Source organism: Chaetodon auriga, chromosome 5 (assembly GCF_051107435.1).
Source record: "Chaetodon auriga isolate fChaAug3 chromosome 5, fChaAug3.hap1, whole genome shotgun sequence".
NCBI lineage: Eukaryota > Metazoa > Chordata > Actinopteri > Chaetodontiformes > Chaetodontidae > Chaetodon > Chaetodon auriga.
The window spans coordinates 1,188,282-1,204,059 of NC_135078.1; positions in this window are offsets into that span (position 1 = coordinate 1,188,282).

The following is a 15,778-nucleotide window of genomic DNA, read 5'->3' on the forward strand; positions in this document are numbered from 1 at the left end:
CCACTCTTCATTATACAAGCCACACATGTAAATCGAACACTGCACTCACTGAAAAAACTCATATTTTCTCAAATTTACCCTGAGTGCGACTGGTGTGGACAAGCTTCTGTCTCATCAATTCATATGTTTTGGTCTTGCCCATGTCTGCATAACTAAAGGTGCAATATTTGTCCATTTTAATGACTATAATGTATCTTCTAATATCATATAACATAATCATTATTATTTGTAATCATTAACTTTTTTTCTATATAATGTATATATTTGTCTTTGTACATAATTTTAATGCCTGTTCATATATATATGTAAATACCATCAACCTGCCAGGGACTGCAGATGAAAATTAGCCTGTATGGCTAAATCTGGCACATTTACGTGACTTAAGTGATCATGTTAATTAATGTGCATTGTCCCTTCTTAAATAAAATAAACAGAAACAGAAACATTACAGCTGCTGTTTACAATGAGAATAACAGCAACAAAATGGGTTTTGAGAAGAAAAAATATGAATTCATATTTGTAGTTTGAATTAAAAGAACCAGAATTCACAACGTTAACAGATACTTCAAGCAAAGCAAAAGGATTAGAGGTTACAGTATACTGTATATCAATGCCAGAATATAACTGAGGCAATGATGCATGCATGGAGAGCTCTGATTGACATACCAGTAATAGTAGACTAGACCAGAATTAACTAGAAAAGAATAAAATAGAACAGAATTAAACAGAACTTCAAATGTTACAGTTCATATGTATGTATGTTCATATGTTTTTTCTTTTTTATAACCCTATATGTAGTGTGTATCTCTTTATGTTGTTTTGTATTTATTGCCTCATTGTGTGTGTTACATAAATCATTCTGAAATGCTTTGTTTAAAGGTGTGACAGAAATAAACTTGCCTTGCCTTGCTTTACAGCAAACAATGATATTTCTGGTCTATAGTGTCCTCCCAAATTTGTGGAGTCCACAGTTTGTGTGGAGTCCATAGTTTGTGAAACCATGTTTCATCCTTTCATGTTTCAACATGATAATGGCCCTACGCATTAAGCCAAGTCCATAAATTATTTTCCTAGAAACTGATTTCCCAGTTTGGTGTGCAGGAACTGGACCAGCCTGCACAGAGCCCTGACCTCAACCCCATCCAACCTCTTTAGGATGAACTGAAATGCTGACTTCTAGTGAGATCTCATCACCCAACATCACTGTTTGACCTTACTAATGCTCCTGTGGGAAGACATCCCTGAAGCCAGAATGAAAGATTTGGTGGGAACCTGAAACCTATGACCATTATCACTTCTATTATTATCTGATTGACTCCCATTGCAATCATGCACACTCTTTATTATGATGTGAGGACTGGCCTCTAAGTTTGAAGCACCACCCTTGTAGGCAGGGTTAGAGAGAGATCCCCACTTTTATAAGGACAGTTGTTGGCAATTAGTGCCTACTTGTTTGTGGCTGATTGCATATGGAGAAGGACTGCTTCATTTGTGAAGGTAAGGGAGACTTGTGGAGAAAGATTGGTTGTATTGTTTTATTGGAAACTAATAAGGTTTCTTGTATATCTAGTTGTGTTGTGGCTGATTCCTGATTGATCCAAATGGTTTGTAATCTGTGCTGTTTGGTCTGAACTGACTCATCAGTGCTGTCTGGCCAGTGTAGCTACTGATTTTACTGTAGTTAGACAAATGACAACAATCTCTAGTATGTTTTTTACTTTAGAATTTTCCATCAAAGTCTGGCTATTACACTGTTTGTAATTGTATCCTGGAATGTCTTTTAAGCTTTGTGTACCTGAACCAACTGAATTTCACTGCAATATCTGGTTTTGTCTTTTTCCCTGAGGGCACAGACAAGACCTCCGGGGAGTACAGACCCCTCCATGCATGTAGTGTGGTAGGTCTTTGGAGTGGTGGTCATTTTAGTCATCTTGTATGTTTGCTTTTCCTTGTGGTGCAAAATATTGTGTTGGCAGTGATCACAGAGTTTACATTTGGGGGTTTATGGTGGGGTTTGCAATAGCATTTCACACTAAGTACCCTGCCTACTTGATTGCTACCAGTATATACTTCCTTGTGTGTTTTATTTTAGAGTAAAGCCAGCCAACCAGAGGGCATCGCTGGGACATGGAGGAAGAGACACTTGAGGAGAAAGTAGCCATCATGGTGATTCAGAGTGTGAAGGAGAACCCATTGCCAGCCATTGAAGCCCTTGACTAATCCAGCCTCACAAAGATTCCTTTTTATCAGTCTGTTTTCTCCCATTATGGTGACTTGGGGTGTGGTCTGCTTATCTTTCCAACTGTAGCAGTGAGCATGAAAGATTCTACCATTAGGCCCAGTGTCCATTATTGACTCCTGACCTCTACAACTAGGAAAGATCCCTTCCCCTAGCTTGATTGAGGAGTCTCTTGACACTCTATCGGGGTCACACCAGTTTTATACCTTGGAATTAGTTAGAATTCAGCTGGGGCTCTTTGAATTTAACATCATGTCCTTCAGCTTCTGTAATGAACCTGGCGCTTTTCAAGTAAGGGATAATGCCCGACGAGGTGTCCATTATGAGAAATGAATGGACAACGCGGAGGCGTGAACCGTCCGACGTGGACGGTTGCTTTCGCGAAGTCCATTCATTTCTGATAATGGACACCTCAAAGGGCATTATCCCACTTATACCATGGTCAGTTACGAAAGAAAGAAATATTAAATCAATTATAAATACGTTAATGTTGTTTTTTACCATTAAAATCGTAAGTTTTTCACAAGAAGTGGCTGAGTGGACTATTTAATATCTCTCGTTGTAGCGCGTTGCCAAGGTAACCGGCTCAGGCCACAGAACCTGCAGCTCGGTCGGCGCAGCTCTTATATTTGGCCTAATCAGTGGAGGGAAGTGAGATGATTGCTTAACGTTATGTTACATGATACAAAGCATCATTTCAGAGGGCAAGTGCACCTCTTACCACTTGTGTTTGTCCAGAGGATGATGCGAAATTTTGTTTCAAAGAGTCAAAGTCCACAGATAGTTTCCTAAATCGTTTTTATTGCAAGAAATATTATCCACCATTCACTCTGATCATTAAATGTGTATCAAGCAAGTAAGTCTATCCTAAATCGTTTTTATAAATATTATCCACCATTCACTCTGTATCAAGTAAGTAAGTAAGGTAAGCAAGACAGAAGGACAGGTGACGAACTATTTAAAATTAAATGCAACATTGCCGTTGATCATGAAATTTGATAGAGATACTGGTATGTCCATCATAGTGGCATTTGAAGGACGGAGATTTAACGTTTGTGGACCCTGACCACTGCTGGCTGGGACGTTGTGGAATGACATAATTGTTCTCTGTTGCCATGGTTACCAACTAGCGTTTGAGCCAGCCCAATAATTTAGAACAATCAGGCTATTTTACCGGAACTTTTTTATACGTGTCCTATAACACTTTTTAACGGACACCCTGCAGCCAATCAGAATCGAGTATTCACCCAGACCATGGTATAAAGTCTGAGAATGGTCGGTTCACAGACTCACCAGTCATTACTGCTATATTTGAATGATGCCATTGTTTTTTCTGCTACAGTGGATGTGCATACTCAGTGGTTGGGACCTGTGTTGACTTTATGGGTGCAGAACCTAAAGGCTATGCTGGAAAAGTGCTGATTCCTGAGGATAGATGTGAAGTACCTTGGCCATATCATTTCCAAAGATGGTGTAATGACCGACCCTGATTAAAAGCTCTGAAGTGGCCAACTGGCATACTCCAACACCTGTTACTGATGTCTCAGTACAGTGTGAGTAATGAATAATGAAGTTAACTGTAAGGACTGGACCACACTCAGAAAGATTTAGGAATGGTGAAAGCCAACAGGAATGGAGACCATAGCGAAATAAAGACATGGGACACGGCTGTAGATTTTCACTGCAAGTACTGAACAATGAACCAGGTGATGAGCAGGTTGGACCCAAGGTAATTTCAAGTGACAATGTACTGTGGATGGAGTTCAACTCAAAGAATGTGCCTTATGAATAAGGTCAAGATACAATTGTATTTTTATCAATTCTATAATCATTCTTGATTATAAGATAAAGTTCGTGAAATCAACTTACTGCTCCAATTCAAAAACATCTCTTCTGCAACATGCTGTTTGCTTCCGTTTCATAATCACAATTTCCGTCCAATTTCCTTCATAACCAACCTAAATAATTACTTCAGAGAGCTAATACTTCTAGAAAAACTCAATTGCAGTTAATGTGCATAATAGAAAACATAAATAACAACATAAATTTAGTCATTTATGTGCCTTTATTTGCCAATGTATGCTTAACTTGTAAATGAGAATACCAGTGTTAACAGTGGAATTCACTTGCAAAGTACATCTTATCCAGCAGGTATGCTGCAGCAATTCAGATACTGATGCTGATGCTCTTTCGCGCTTGTACCAACCATCAGAGTCAATAGCATTAACCGAGGCTTTGCTGTCTGGAATCAATCTACAGGGAGACAACTCCACCATCAGGGTGTTTCTGAGGATTTGGCAGAGAGGGACAGGTCCCAACCGACAGGAATGGATAGAGTGATGAGTCCTTCACTGTTAAGTGTTATGGCCTGATGGTAGGGAGGCAATACACCAATGTCCACCAGGGGGTGGGCAGAACTCTTGAACTGTTGCAACAGAGGTGGCCCAACATGTAGGGATCTTGCAGTTTTTCCCTCCTTTTCCTCTTGTTTCTTTGAGTTTCCCAGTCTCTCTCTTCTAACTATAGGCTACCTTCTGGCCTCCAGGCCTAACCAGATTCTAGTCATTAACTTCACATATCTAGGACCCTCTGCTTATGGTTGGGAAAATGTGTTGATTCTCATATTTCTTTTTCTCAATAGACAAAGGCCATTGCTACTAGGGCCCAAAAGTCAATTACTGTGGTCCAGGTACTTGTCTTGTGAGTGGTCTTACCACTTTGTGGCCCCGATTAGGATCCATTCAGACAAAGGGAAGAGTTTCGCAGGGGCAGTGATCCAATGGCTGTGTTAGTTGTATGGCATGGGAAAGACCAGCATCACATTCATACTACCCACAAGGTGAAGGGGCAGTGTGAGGGCTTTAACAGGACATTGCACAATCTCTGGAGAACTTTGCCCCGATAAGAAAAGTAATAGGCCCACGTACCTGCAACAAGTCACATTTTCCTGCCACACAATATTTCATCAAACCAAGGGTGAGCAGACTTACTTTCTCATGTTTGGCCAGGAGCCCCAGCTGCCCACTGACTTCCTGTTAGACTTCCTGTCCAGCGCAAGGCCCTCCAAACTTCACTATTGGTATGGTATTTTTGGGGTGATGTGCAGTGCCATTTCTCCTCCAAACATGGTGTGTGCTGTGACATCCAAAAAGTTCAATTTTGGTCTCATTTAACCAGTATATATTCTCCCAGTATTTCATCAGCTTATCCAAATGTTGTGCAGCAAACTTCAAATGAGTTTCAACATGTTTGGCTTCAGTAGTGGAGTCGTCAGTGGTGAGCATGCATAGAGGCCATGGCGGTTGAGTGCATTAGTTATTACGTTCTATGAAAAAAATATACCGGCTGATTGCAGGTCTTTCTGAAGATCTCCATGAGTGGTCCTTGGCTCTTGAACAACTCTTCGGATTATTTTTTTGACTCTTGAGAGGAGCACCTTAGCACCCTAGCTGGTTTAAGGTGAAATGATGTTCTGTCCACAAAAGTTTAGAAATTCGTCCATAACCAATGCCATCCCTATGTTTTGCAACAACGAGGTTGCGGAGGTCTTGTGAGAGCTCTGTGCTTTTACCTATCATGAGATGTTTCTTGTGTGACACCTTGGTAATGAGAAACCTTTTCATAGGCCATCATTGAGGACTAAACCAGCTGATATTAATTTGCACGGATAGGGGGCAGGATTGCATTGTAAATACTGACAGATTTCATTTGGTTTCTTGGCTTTCCATGCCTTTTTACACCTCCTCTTCTTCGTGTGTTCAATACTTGCCTGAGTCATTCCACTTTATTTCACATAAGTTAATTTATGGACTTATTTGTTTTGATTTTTTTTCGTATTTGTGGATTACTTGGGATGTTACTGACATCTGGTGAAAAATTCATTTCAATAGCCCCATTAGAAATATATTTACTGACAAAAATGTTGACACGTTCAATATTTATTTTCCCTATTGTAACTCTGTTTTTGTTTATATCACTAATATAGTATAATATAACTTAAAGGATTCTTTACCAGTGTTGCTTTTAGTGTGGGCCTCATATTGAGCAAGGAAACCTAAACTGGTATGATATTGTGGAAAAGTTAGTCCCTTCATAGTATTTTTGCAAGTTGATCTAACTGATTTTTGCCAGGTTGCCCTTGTTGTAGAAAAGTAGTGTGAAACAGCCCTTTTGCTTGGCCTGACTCATCAATGCTGTCTGACCAATGTGTCAACTGATTTTTTTTTTTTTATGTAGTTGTACCTAACTGTAACTTAACCTAACTTATCATTTCAGAATTTTTCTTTGAAGTCTGGTGGTTATGGAATGTCATTTAAACTTTTGTGTACCTGAGCCATGAAGCCAGTTATACGTGTCAGGGTTTCAACAGTTTAGCTGTTAGCTTTTAGTTATTATTGTGAAATTAAAGGTTTTGGCTTAGATTTCTGATCTAATTTCTGATTTAAGGTCCTCCACTGTGACAAGTATTCCATTTTCATAAACATCTATTAATCTCTGCTGCACTTCTTGAACCCATCAAACTGGATTCTATCAACAGCTGGGGCATATTATGGCCTCAAAGGCTTATATAGAGACATTATTTCCCTCCACCTTGGACACTTTGTTGGGTCTATAGCTTTCTCTTGTATCTGTGTTTGTTTTTAGCCGTGGAATCTACTGACTTCTTTGAAAAGCCTGTTCTGATTGCAGTTTGCAATGTAAACTGAAAGACTGAGCTTTGGATATATTGTCATATTTGTCAAATGCATTAAAATAAATAAATAAATAAATAATTAACGACAGTATCTTGCATATATTTTGTGTTTTATTCAATATATTATTCAGTCAGAGAAGAAATTTTCATGCATCAATTCTAAAAGTTAGGAATGTCTGTATGTATGATTTTATACTGTGTGTATGATTTTCTTGACTGTTCATCTTATTGACTTGGCAGGTATATTGCTGAGAAGCCAAGGAGGTGCAGTGTTGAGGGTGAAAGAGTGGGGATGACCTACAACCAACAAATGATTGAGAGTTGTAAAAGTGAAAAATGCAGATTTTCTAGTTTTTATGGCACTGGGTTCGTGTCGAGGCAGCTGGAGATCAGCAGCTCCTTTGTTTAGCAAGGTAAAATCACTGTTTTTGTAAAAGAAATCTGATGACTTTGAAGAGAGCATAGTTGGATATAATACAGCCCTTTTCAATTTTGATTTGAAAAGGGTTGTCTGACAGAGTGGTAAAGCAATGAAAATATTCTAAATGTTGTGTATGCTTTAACTTTTTTTAAATTTTTTTAGACGGGCTTTTTTATAGCTGGCTATGCATGTTGCCCTCATCCACAGCAGTGCATTGCTTAGCTTCCATGCCAGCACTACATTTTATTTTTAAATACAGCCATTGTATTTTATTTATTAGCAGAGTGAGATGTATACTCCCTCCAGGTCAATGTAAAAACTGTCAATAAATGTTGTTGAAATATTACTGAATTGTACTTTTTTTTCTTTGATTTGACAGCGAGTTCACTTCATACAGATGCTGATAAAACTACTAGGCTATTATACTAGGAATATTTCTACTAGGAATCATAATGCATAAAGACATTATAATGTTCCTTTGCTTGAAGAGATTTTCTTTTATATTATATAGTTATATTTCAATGGCAGAGCTTTTCTTTCAGCATCTCCTCATGTTTTTAGAAAACCTCAATAAACTGTCTAAAACTTTGCAATGGAATATTACTGTATTGTTAATAAAGTTTTAAAAAGGAGGAGGGAGAGAGAGAGAGAAGGCAAGAGAGGAAGGGGTCAGGGGTGGACAGAAATGCAATCACAGTGACAGCTCTAATAATAGCTTTGTGTAGCATGAGAAGACCCCCGGCAGTTTAATACTATAGCAGCGTAACAAGGGGCTGATCCAAGGCCAGCCTGAGCAAGCCCTAACTGGAAGCTTTATCAAAAAGGACATTTTAAGCCTCCTTTTAAACGTAGAGAGGGTGTCTCCCTCCCAGTCAGCAACTGTGCTAAAGGTAAACATTATTGTGACAGATTAAACAAAGGTATCCTTGTCTTCAGCCAGGAGACAAGAACCCCTCTACCTCACCATATTCAGTGACCGTCTTGCTGAGCTCAGTTACTGTAATACAGGCAAATCTTCCCATGATTACACCTTTTTTGCAAGGTTTGCTGAGGTCATTTGTGCAGCAATGCTGGCTGTAATTGAAATTATATTGAAGAGCAAAAACTGCAGAGAACAATGTCAGCAGATTTGATATTACCCTCATTCCCCACTATCCAAAACCCTGACCTGACAGCATTTCATATGACACTGTGGTGGCATCTGCAGTATTCTATGCAATGGTCTGCTTGGGCTGTGGGAGCTCTGAGAGGGACAGAAAAAAGGCTGAACACACTGGTCAGGAGAGCTGGCTCTGTCCTGGATGGACTGCCCTCTGAACACTATCAATGGGACAATCGTGGGCAACCCCTCTCACCCCCTGCATGATATAGTGGGCTCCTTAAACAACAGACTGTTGCATCCACTGTGCAAAAAGGAACGCTACCGCAGGCCCTTCATTCCAATGACTGTCAAACTGTTCAACTCCAACATCATTTCACATTTAAGTGTCAACATCGTTTAACACATTACTGTGGTGATGAGACCCCTCTTCTGCTCGGAGGCTGTGCAGCTGCCGTACCATACTGAGATGCAGTTGGTCAAGATGCTCTCGATGGTGCAGTGGTAGAAGTAAACTAGGATTTGATGAGCTAGGTTAACTTTCCTAAGTCTACTCAGGAAGTAGAGGTGCTGTGGAGCCTTCTTTATCAAGGTGGAGGAGTTGAGGGTCCAGGAGAGGTCTTCAGAGATGTGGACGCCCAGGGACTTGAAGCTGGAGACATGTTCAACCTCAGCCCTGTTGATGTGAATGGGGGTGTGACTGCAGGCCTTAGTATTCCTGTAGTCCACGATAAGCTCCTTGGTCTTCTTGGTGTTGAGGGTCAGGTTGTTGTTGGCACACCACATCTTCACCTACTGAACCTCATCCCTGTAAAGTGACTCGTCGTTGTTGTTGATCAGGCCTATCACAGTGGTGTCGTCTGTGAACTTGATGATGGGGTTAGAGCCATGCACAGGCACGCAGTCCTAGGTGAAGAGGGAGTAGAGGAGAGGGGTCACCACACAGCACACACACTGATGAATGGTGTGTACTTGGGGAGTAGGAACAGTGAGAGGTGATCAGACTGTCCCAGGTGGAGGAGGAGGGTGGCTTTGTAAGCCTCAGGAGTGTTTGTATAAACATGGTCCAGACATTCTGGTGAAATTTGGGGAGAATTTGTCTGTGGCGCAGTGTTAGGTGGCAGCCTGTTGCAATAGCTCCGTTGTTTTTGTTTGGTTTCTTTTGTTCATTTAGTCTGTTTTTATGACACCGCCCCTCCACACCTCCCCACTGTCCACAACCCCCCTCTGCCCAAGTTTTCTCCCTCCAACCCTCAGCCCTCCCTAGTGATCCCTCCCTTGGACTCAACTCCCACATCCCCCACCATCCCCCACAGCACCCCTTCCCCCTGGCACCATCCCCTACCTGACTGCAGGCCAGGTAAGAAGACAGCTGGAGAAGCTGCCCCTGGGCAAAGCTACTGGACCTGACGGCATTAGTTCCAGAGTCCTGAGGACTTGTGCCAGCCAACTGTCCGTGATCCTGGGTCATCTCTTCAACCTGAGCCTCAGCCTGCAGAGAGTCTGTGGAAGACATCCTGCGTGGTTCCTGTTCCAAAGAAGAAATCTCCATCTGGCCCCAATGACTACCGACCTGTCGCCCTTACATTGCTCATGATGAAGATGCTGGAGAGGCTGGTCCTGGCCCACCTCCGACCACTGGACCCTCTACAGTTCGCTTACCAATCCCATCTGGGTGTGGACGACGCCATCATACACCTGCTGCAGCATGCTCACGCCCACCTGGATTGTAGCAGCAACACTGTGAGGATCACTTTCTTTGATTTCTCCAGTGCATTTAATACCATCCAGCCGCTGCTCCTGGGTGAGAAGCTGCGAGTGATGGGAGTTGACGCGCCCACAATCTCATGGATTACTGACTACCTGACAGACAGACAGCAGTTTGTCTGACTGGGCAGCGTTCTGTCTGAGACTGTGGAAAGTAGTACAGGAGCACCACAGGGGACTGTTCTGTCTCCTTTTCTCTTCAACTTGTACACCTCAGACTTTCATTATGACGCTTCATTGTGCCCCCTACAGAAGTTTTCGGACGACTCAATGGTGGTGGGGTGTATAAAGGATGGACGAACGGAGGAATACAGAGAATGGAAGAAAACTTGCTTCCTTCTTCTATGACAATGTTCCCCAACTCTGAGGATTAGTTTTTCCAGGACAATGCTCCATGCCACACAGCTAGGTCAGTCAAGGTGTGGATGAAGGCTCACCAGATTAAGACCTTGTCATTGCCAGCCCAATCTCCAGACCTGAACCCCAGTGAAAACCTCTGGAACATGATCAAAAGGAAGATGGATGGTTGCAAGCCATCAAACATAGCTGAGCTGCTTGAATTTTTGTGGCAGCAGTGACATAAAGTCACCCAACAGCGATGTGAATGGCTGCTGGAGAGCATGTCAAGACGCATGAAAGCTGCGATTGAAAATCAGGGTTATTCCACCAAATATCGATTTCTGAACACTTCCTAAGTTAAATCATTAGTATTGTGTTGTTTAAAAATGAATGTGAACTTGTTTTCTTTGCATTATTTCAGGTCTGGAAACACTGCATCTGTTTTGTTAATTTGACGATTTGTCATTTTCTGCAAATAAATGCTCTAAATGACAATATTTTTATTTGGAATTTGGGAGATAGTTTATCGAATAAAACAAAAATGTTCATTTTACTCAAGCACATACCTATAAATAGTAAAATCAGAAAAACTGGTAATTTTGCAGTGGTCTCTTAATTTTACTGTAAAAAAAAAAAAAAAAAAAAAAAAAGTTTTTACATTTTAAAAAAACAATGTTTTACCTGAAAATTTACATTAAAAAAAAAAATGTTATTTCTATGGTAAAATACTGGCAGTTGTGGTTCCCAGAACTCTACCGTTAAATTACAGTAAAACTTTTTCTTCATTTACGGTAAAAAAAAAAAAAAAAAATATATATATATATATATATATTATTTTATTATTTTATATATAGAGAGAGATAGATAGATAGATAGATAGATAGATAGATAGATACTGTTGATTTTATGATTAAAAAATGTGCTCAATTCAATATTTTACAATAAAAAAAGTTTTAACATAAAAAAAAACATTGTTTTACCTGAAAATTTAAAACTTAACTTTTATCAATTTAAAACAAACTGTAACAATTTGCCAAGAAACCTTTATGCTTAATTTGAGAACATTTTGAGAACATTTAAGTGCATGTTTTGGTACAAATGTAACCATAAAGTGATATCAGTGTACATACAGTGTATCATTTTCACATTATCAAAATAAAATCATCCCTGAAAGGCAGCAAAAGTTTCAAATCTTGCATCATAAATCTAAAGAAATACTTTTCCCTATGACTGCAACTAATCTTTAAAAGATAACACTTCACTTGAGAGATACAAGCCATATACTTAAGGAATGCTTAATAATGCATAATTCATGATGAATTACTACACACACTAACAAAAGATGGACGATTAATTATGAAGTCACTATAATTTTGTTCATACTTAATAGATCATCAACTAAGGATTAGAAGTCACACATACTTAATATGTTAATTGATATTTGACAAGATCAGCTTGATTTCTTTAATATAAAAATTCATGAACAACACCTGAATCATTATGGCATTATGCCTAATAGAATCTGTTGGTCACCTGATGGTATCATTTTGTTAGTGAGTGTCAATTGACCATTTATCGGCACGGCCTGTGGCACACTGCTGAGCTTAAAAATATCTGATCATATCATATTCCACCCACTGTGTTGTAAATCTATCCAAGAATACCATTCAGTCTATTCCCTTAAAAGTTTTAAGGAAAATTAAGGTGCTGTCCATAAACTTTTATACTAAAAAAAAAAAAAAAAAAAAAGCCAAATCAAGCTAATTTAGTCAAATAACAATAGTCAAATGCAGATTGATATGTCATTTTGTTCAGGGCGGGACTATTATCCATCATGTGAAGTTTGATGCCGATCGGACCTTTAACCCCAAAGTTATAGCAATTTCGTGTTTTATGGTGAGACATCAAAACTCAACCTTCTACAGCGATCGTATACTTTAGAGATAGCGCAATCTTTCAATACCTTTCGATCACAAGGTAGTTGAGCTCGCACAAACCAATTTTTATGTCAGTTGGATGAAATCTGTAGGAATTCGTTCAAACACAACATGTGGAAAACCGAATTCAAAATGGCTGACTTTCTGTTCGCTTTGGCCTCTGACTTTTTTGTGTGTCTGGGTGTGATACATATGTGTACCGATTTTCATACCTATCGGTGAAGCGTGCCTTGGGGGCTGCTGTTTAAGGGGTGTGGCCTACCCAATTATCCCCGCCCCTTGACGAAAGCCATATCACGCCTAAATTTAAACGGGGACTGATACACACGCCAAAATTGGTGAGTTTTTGAGCATGTTTAAGCCTCTAAATAAGCGATTTACTTTTGTTGTAATAATGAAGAAGAAGAAGGAAAAGAATAATTCCCACGGTTACAATAGGGTCCTCGCTCCGGACGGTGCTCGGGCCCTAACTATGAATAGAAATTCAATGGTACTTATTTCAATATAGGATGAGAGTCATACAATCTACTGTTGGCAGAACTTGTTATCAGGTAAAATGTTAGCCAGTGTCTCAAAGTGGGCTACAAGCTAACATGAAAGTAAACAAGCCAAGAGTACAAGTGGGTGTTAGTATACTGGTGGCGAAAGCTTGTAGGTTTGGTTTAGTTTACTTACCACACACAATAAGGCAGGGTGTTGGTGGCACACTCTCCATCTGAACCTCCTCAGTAAGGCTTGTCTTCTCTACAAAATGGAACAGAAGCTCTTCCTTCTCATCAAAATGAGCCAGTAAAAGAAGCACCATCTGTATGACCTCTTCTGAGCAACCAGTGGACTGACCTCTTTCAGTTTGAAGCTTGAGAAGAGCATCCAGAACTTGTTTGTGTTTATGTGCATCAATACGTTTGAAGAAGTTCAAGAGACCCTTTTTGTCCACATTGGCAAGGAAGAACTCAATCAAACTCACGCCAGTCAGTTCTTGGAAGTGTGCTGTCATACGGAATTCATTAAACAAAAATGGCCATTCCTGGCTTAATTTCTGGATGCTTGCACCATTATTGATCTCTTTACACTGTGTGAAATAGGTGGACTTCATTAATTCTTTCACAGCATCTGAATTGAAGTTCATCTCTTCAAACGTCTTCATTTTTTCTTTTTTTTCTAGCTGACTCTCCACCGTCTCAGGGAGTGGCAAATGTTTCGGAATCCAGTTGACACAGCCAAATGTGTCTTGAACACTTGCTCTTTGTTCAGCAGACATTTCATTGGTATCATCATCTGATGCTGCTTTGCGTTTCTTTATCTTTGGTGTGTCAGGCCGTTTGACATTTTCAACTCTTGACTGGAGTTGCTTTGCCAGGGAATGATATCCAAGTCCAATAACATCACCATCAATCACATCTTGAAGAGACTTTGGATACCTGGTCACCATCCTTTTTGCTATCTCTGTGGTGTTGTGTTTGGTTGGAGTCATACAAATCTTCATCATCTCGGAGACTACAATCCTTATCATTTGGCACTTGGCCATTTCTGTCTTTCCAAACTCTGTACTAACTCTTTGGGGAGCTTCTGCCATGGTATCTGAAAAGTGTCTACCCAGTTTTGCGCACGTGAATAACAGCTTCCTGAGGATGATGATGTAGCTGTGGATGATGCTGGTGAGGGAGTGACTGGGGAGTGCGAGGGAGAGGAAAGGAGAGACCCTGGAGAGGAACATGCTGGGGCTGGAGTTTGAGTGGACGACTCTGTAAAAGTACAACAAAAGAGATTTGAAATCATTAAACCTTTAATGTTTTTCTACTCTGTAAGAGAATGTAGCACACTGATAAATTTCTAGATAGTAGGGCTGCAAAATATTATCAAAAATTATTGCATTTATTTTGACCGATTGCATTTAGATATGATTTTTAAAAATTAAATTAAAAATGAAATTACTTGTGCAGCCCTACAAGAGAAGTGTGCTGTGTTGTGGTGGCAATGTTTTACACTCACTGTTTTGGGCCCAGGAAGCAACCAGTCTTCTGGCTTGTATGGGCTTTAATACTGGCAGCAAGTCTCCCTCTGTAATGTATTGTAAATCATCTGTTGTTACAGCACCAAGTGCCTTCAAAGTATCTTCTACTGACTTGACAACTTGATCAGGAAGATCTGGAAGTGCTGCTGCTACAGCATCTCTTATCATCTGTGATTCAGCCATATCTGTTAAGACACACAAAAGAGACAGTTTAACATCTAACCTACTGGTTTAGTGTGACAAGAGACTGTGCTTCAATGGGACAATCTGGTATCCATTGTTTATGTAATATGATAAAGGCCACATGTCAATCAGTTCACTGACAAGTCTGCATTCTAATCTTCCAGTGTCCTTCTTTACAGTACATGTGGTAGTGTGAAAGAAATTCCCCATCATACACTCTCATCAGAAAATGAAGTGCAAAATCATCTTTCACGAGAATGAGGATGATTTCACCAAACTCCACTGAATCATCATTCTTAGTGACAACAAATTGGCCCTTCCTGTAAATTGTCCCATTATACTGCACATCAACAGGAATTTTTGTATTTCTTTCAGTGAAGCCAAAATGGAGGATTGTGCTTTTAACTTGTTCACTGTAAAGTTCTGAGTAAAATGGTGAGGCATCTTTTATTTGCAAGGGTGGAGGACTCACGGACCCAGCGGAAAGAAAGGCCTGAAACATCTGATGCCTCTTTGAAAGAGTCAAACACAGATTTTTGAAATTCTTCAGATGCCTTATACATCTTTTGAAGTAACTATGTTTGCTCCCAAAATGCAGAGTCCATACCCTGATTAGTGGGCCAAATTTCAGGATCAGTCCTGGATAATGCCGCAAATAATGGTGTTTAGGTCTCAAGTTGATATCTGGAAATAGTGCCTTCCTGGTTTCCAAATATTCTTGGATGAGAACATCCAGATGGGCAACCTGAGCCTTGGAAATCTGCTGAGCACAAATAAGGTCAACAATGTCCTTAAACTGCAAAATTAGCTGCCACACATTATCTTGGGGGTCCTGCACTTTGTCTCCAATTATCACAGGCAACAATCTCAAGAAGCTCCAATTTTGGACAGCATGTCCACTCAGTTTCAGTTGTTGAGGACTGACCTCACAAGTTTTGGAGCAAACATCCGTTGCTTTGTATTTGAACTGCTTGATTCACCTGTTCAAAATTGTGTAGGTGAACCATTTTTTTTTGGCTGATGAAGTACTTCAGGTAAAGAGCAACATTGCATGAGAGGACACCCTCGAAGATGTCATGACCAAAA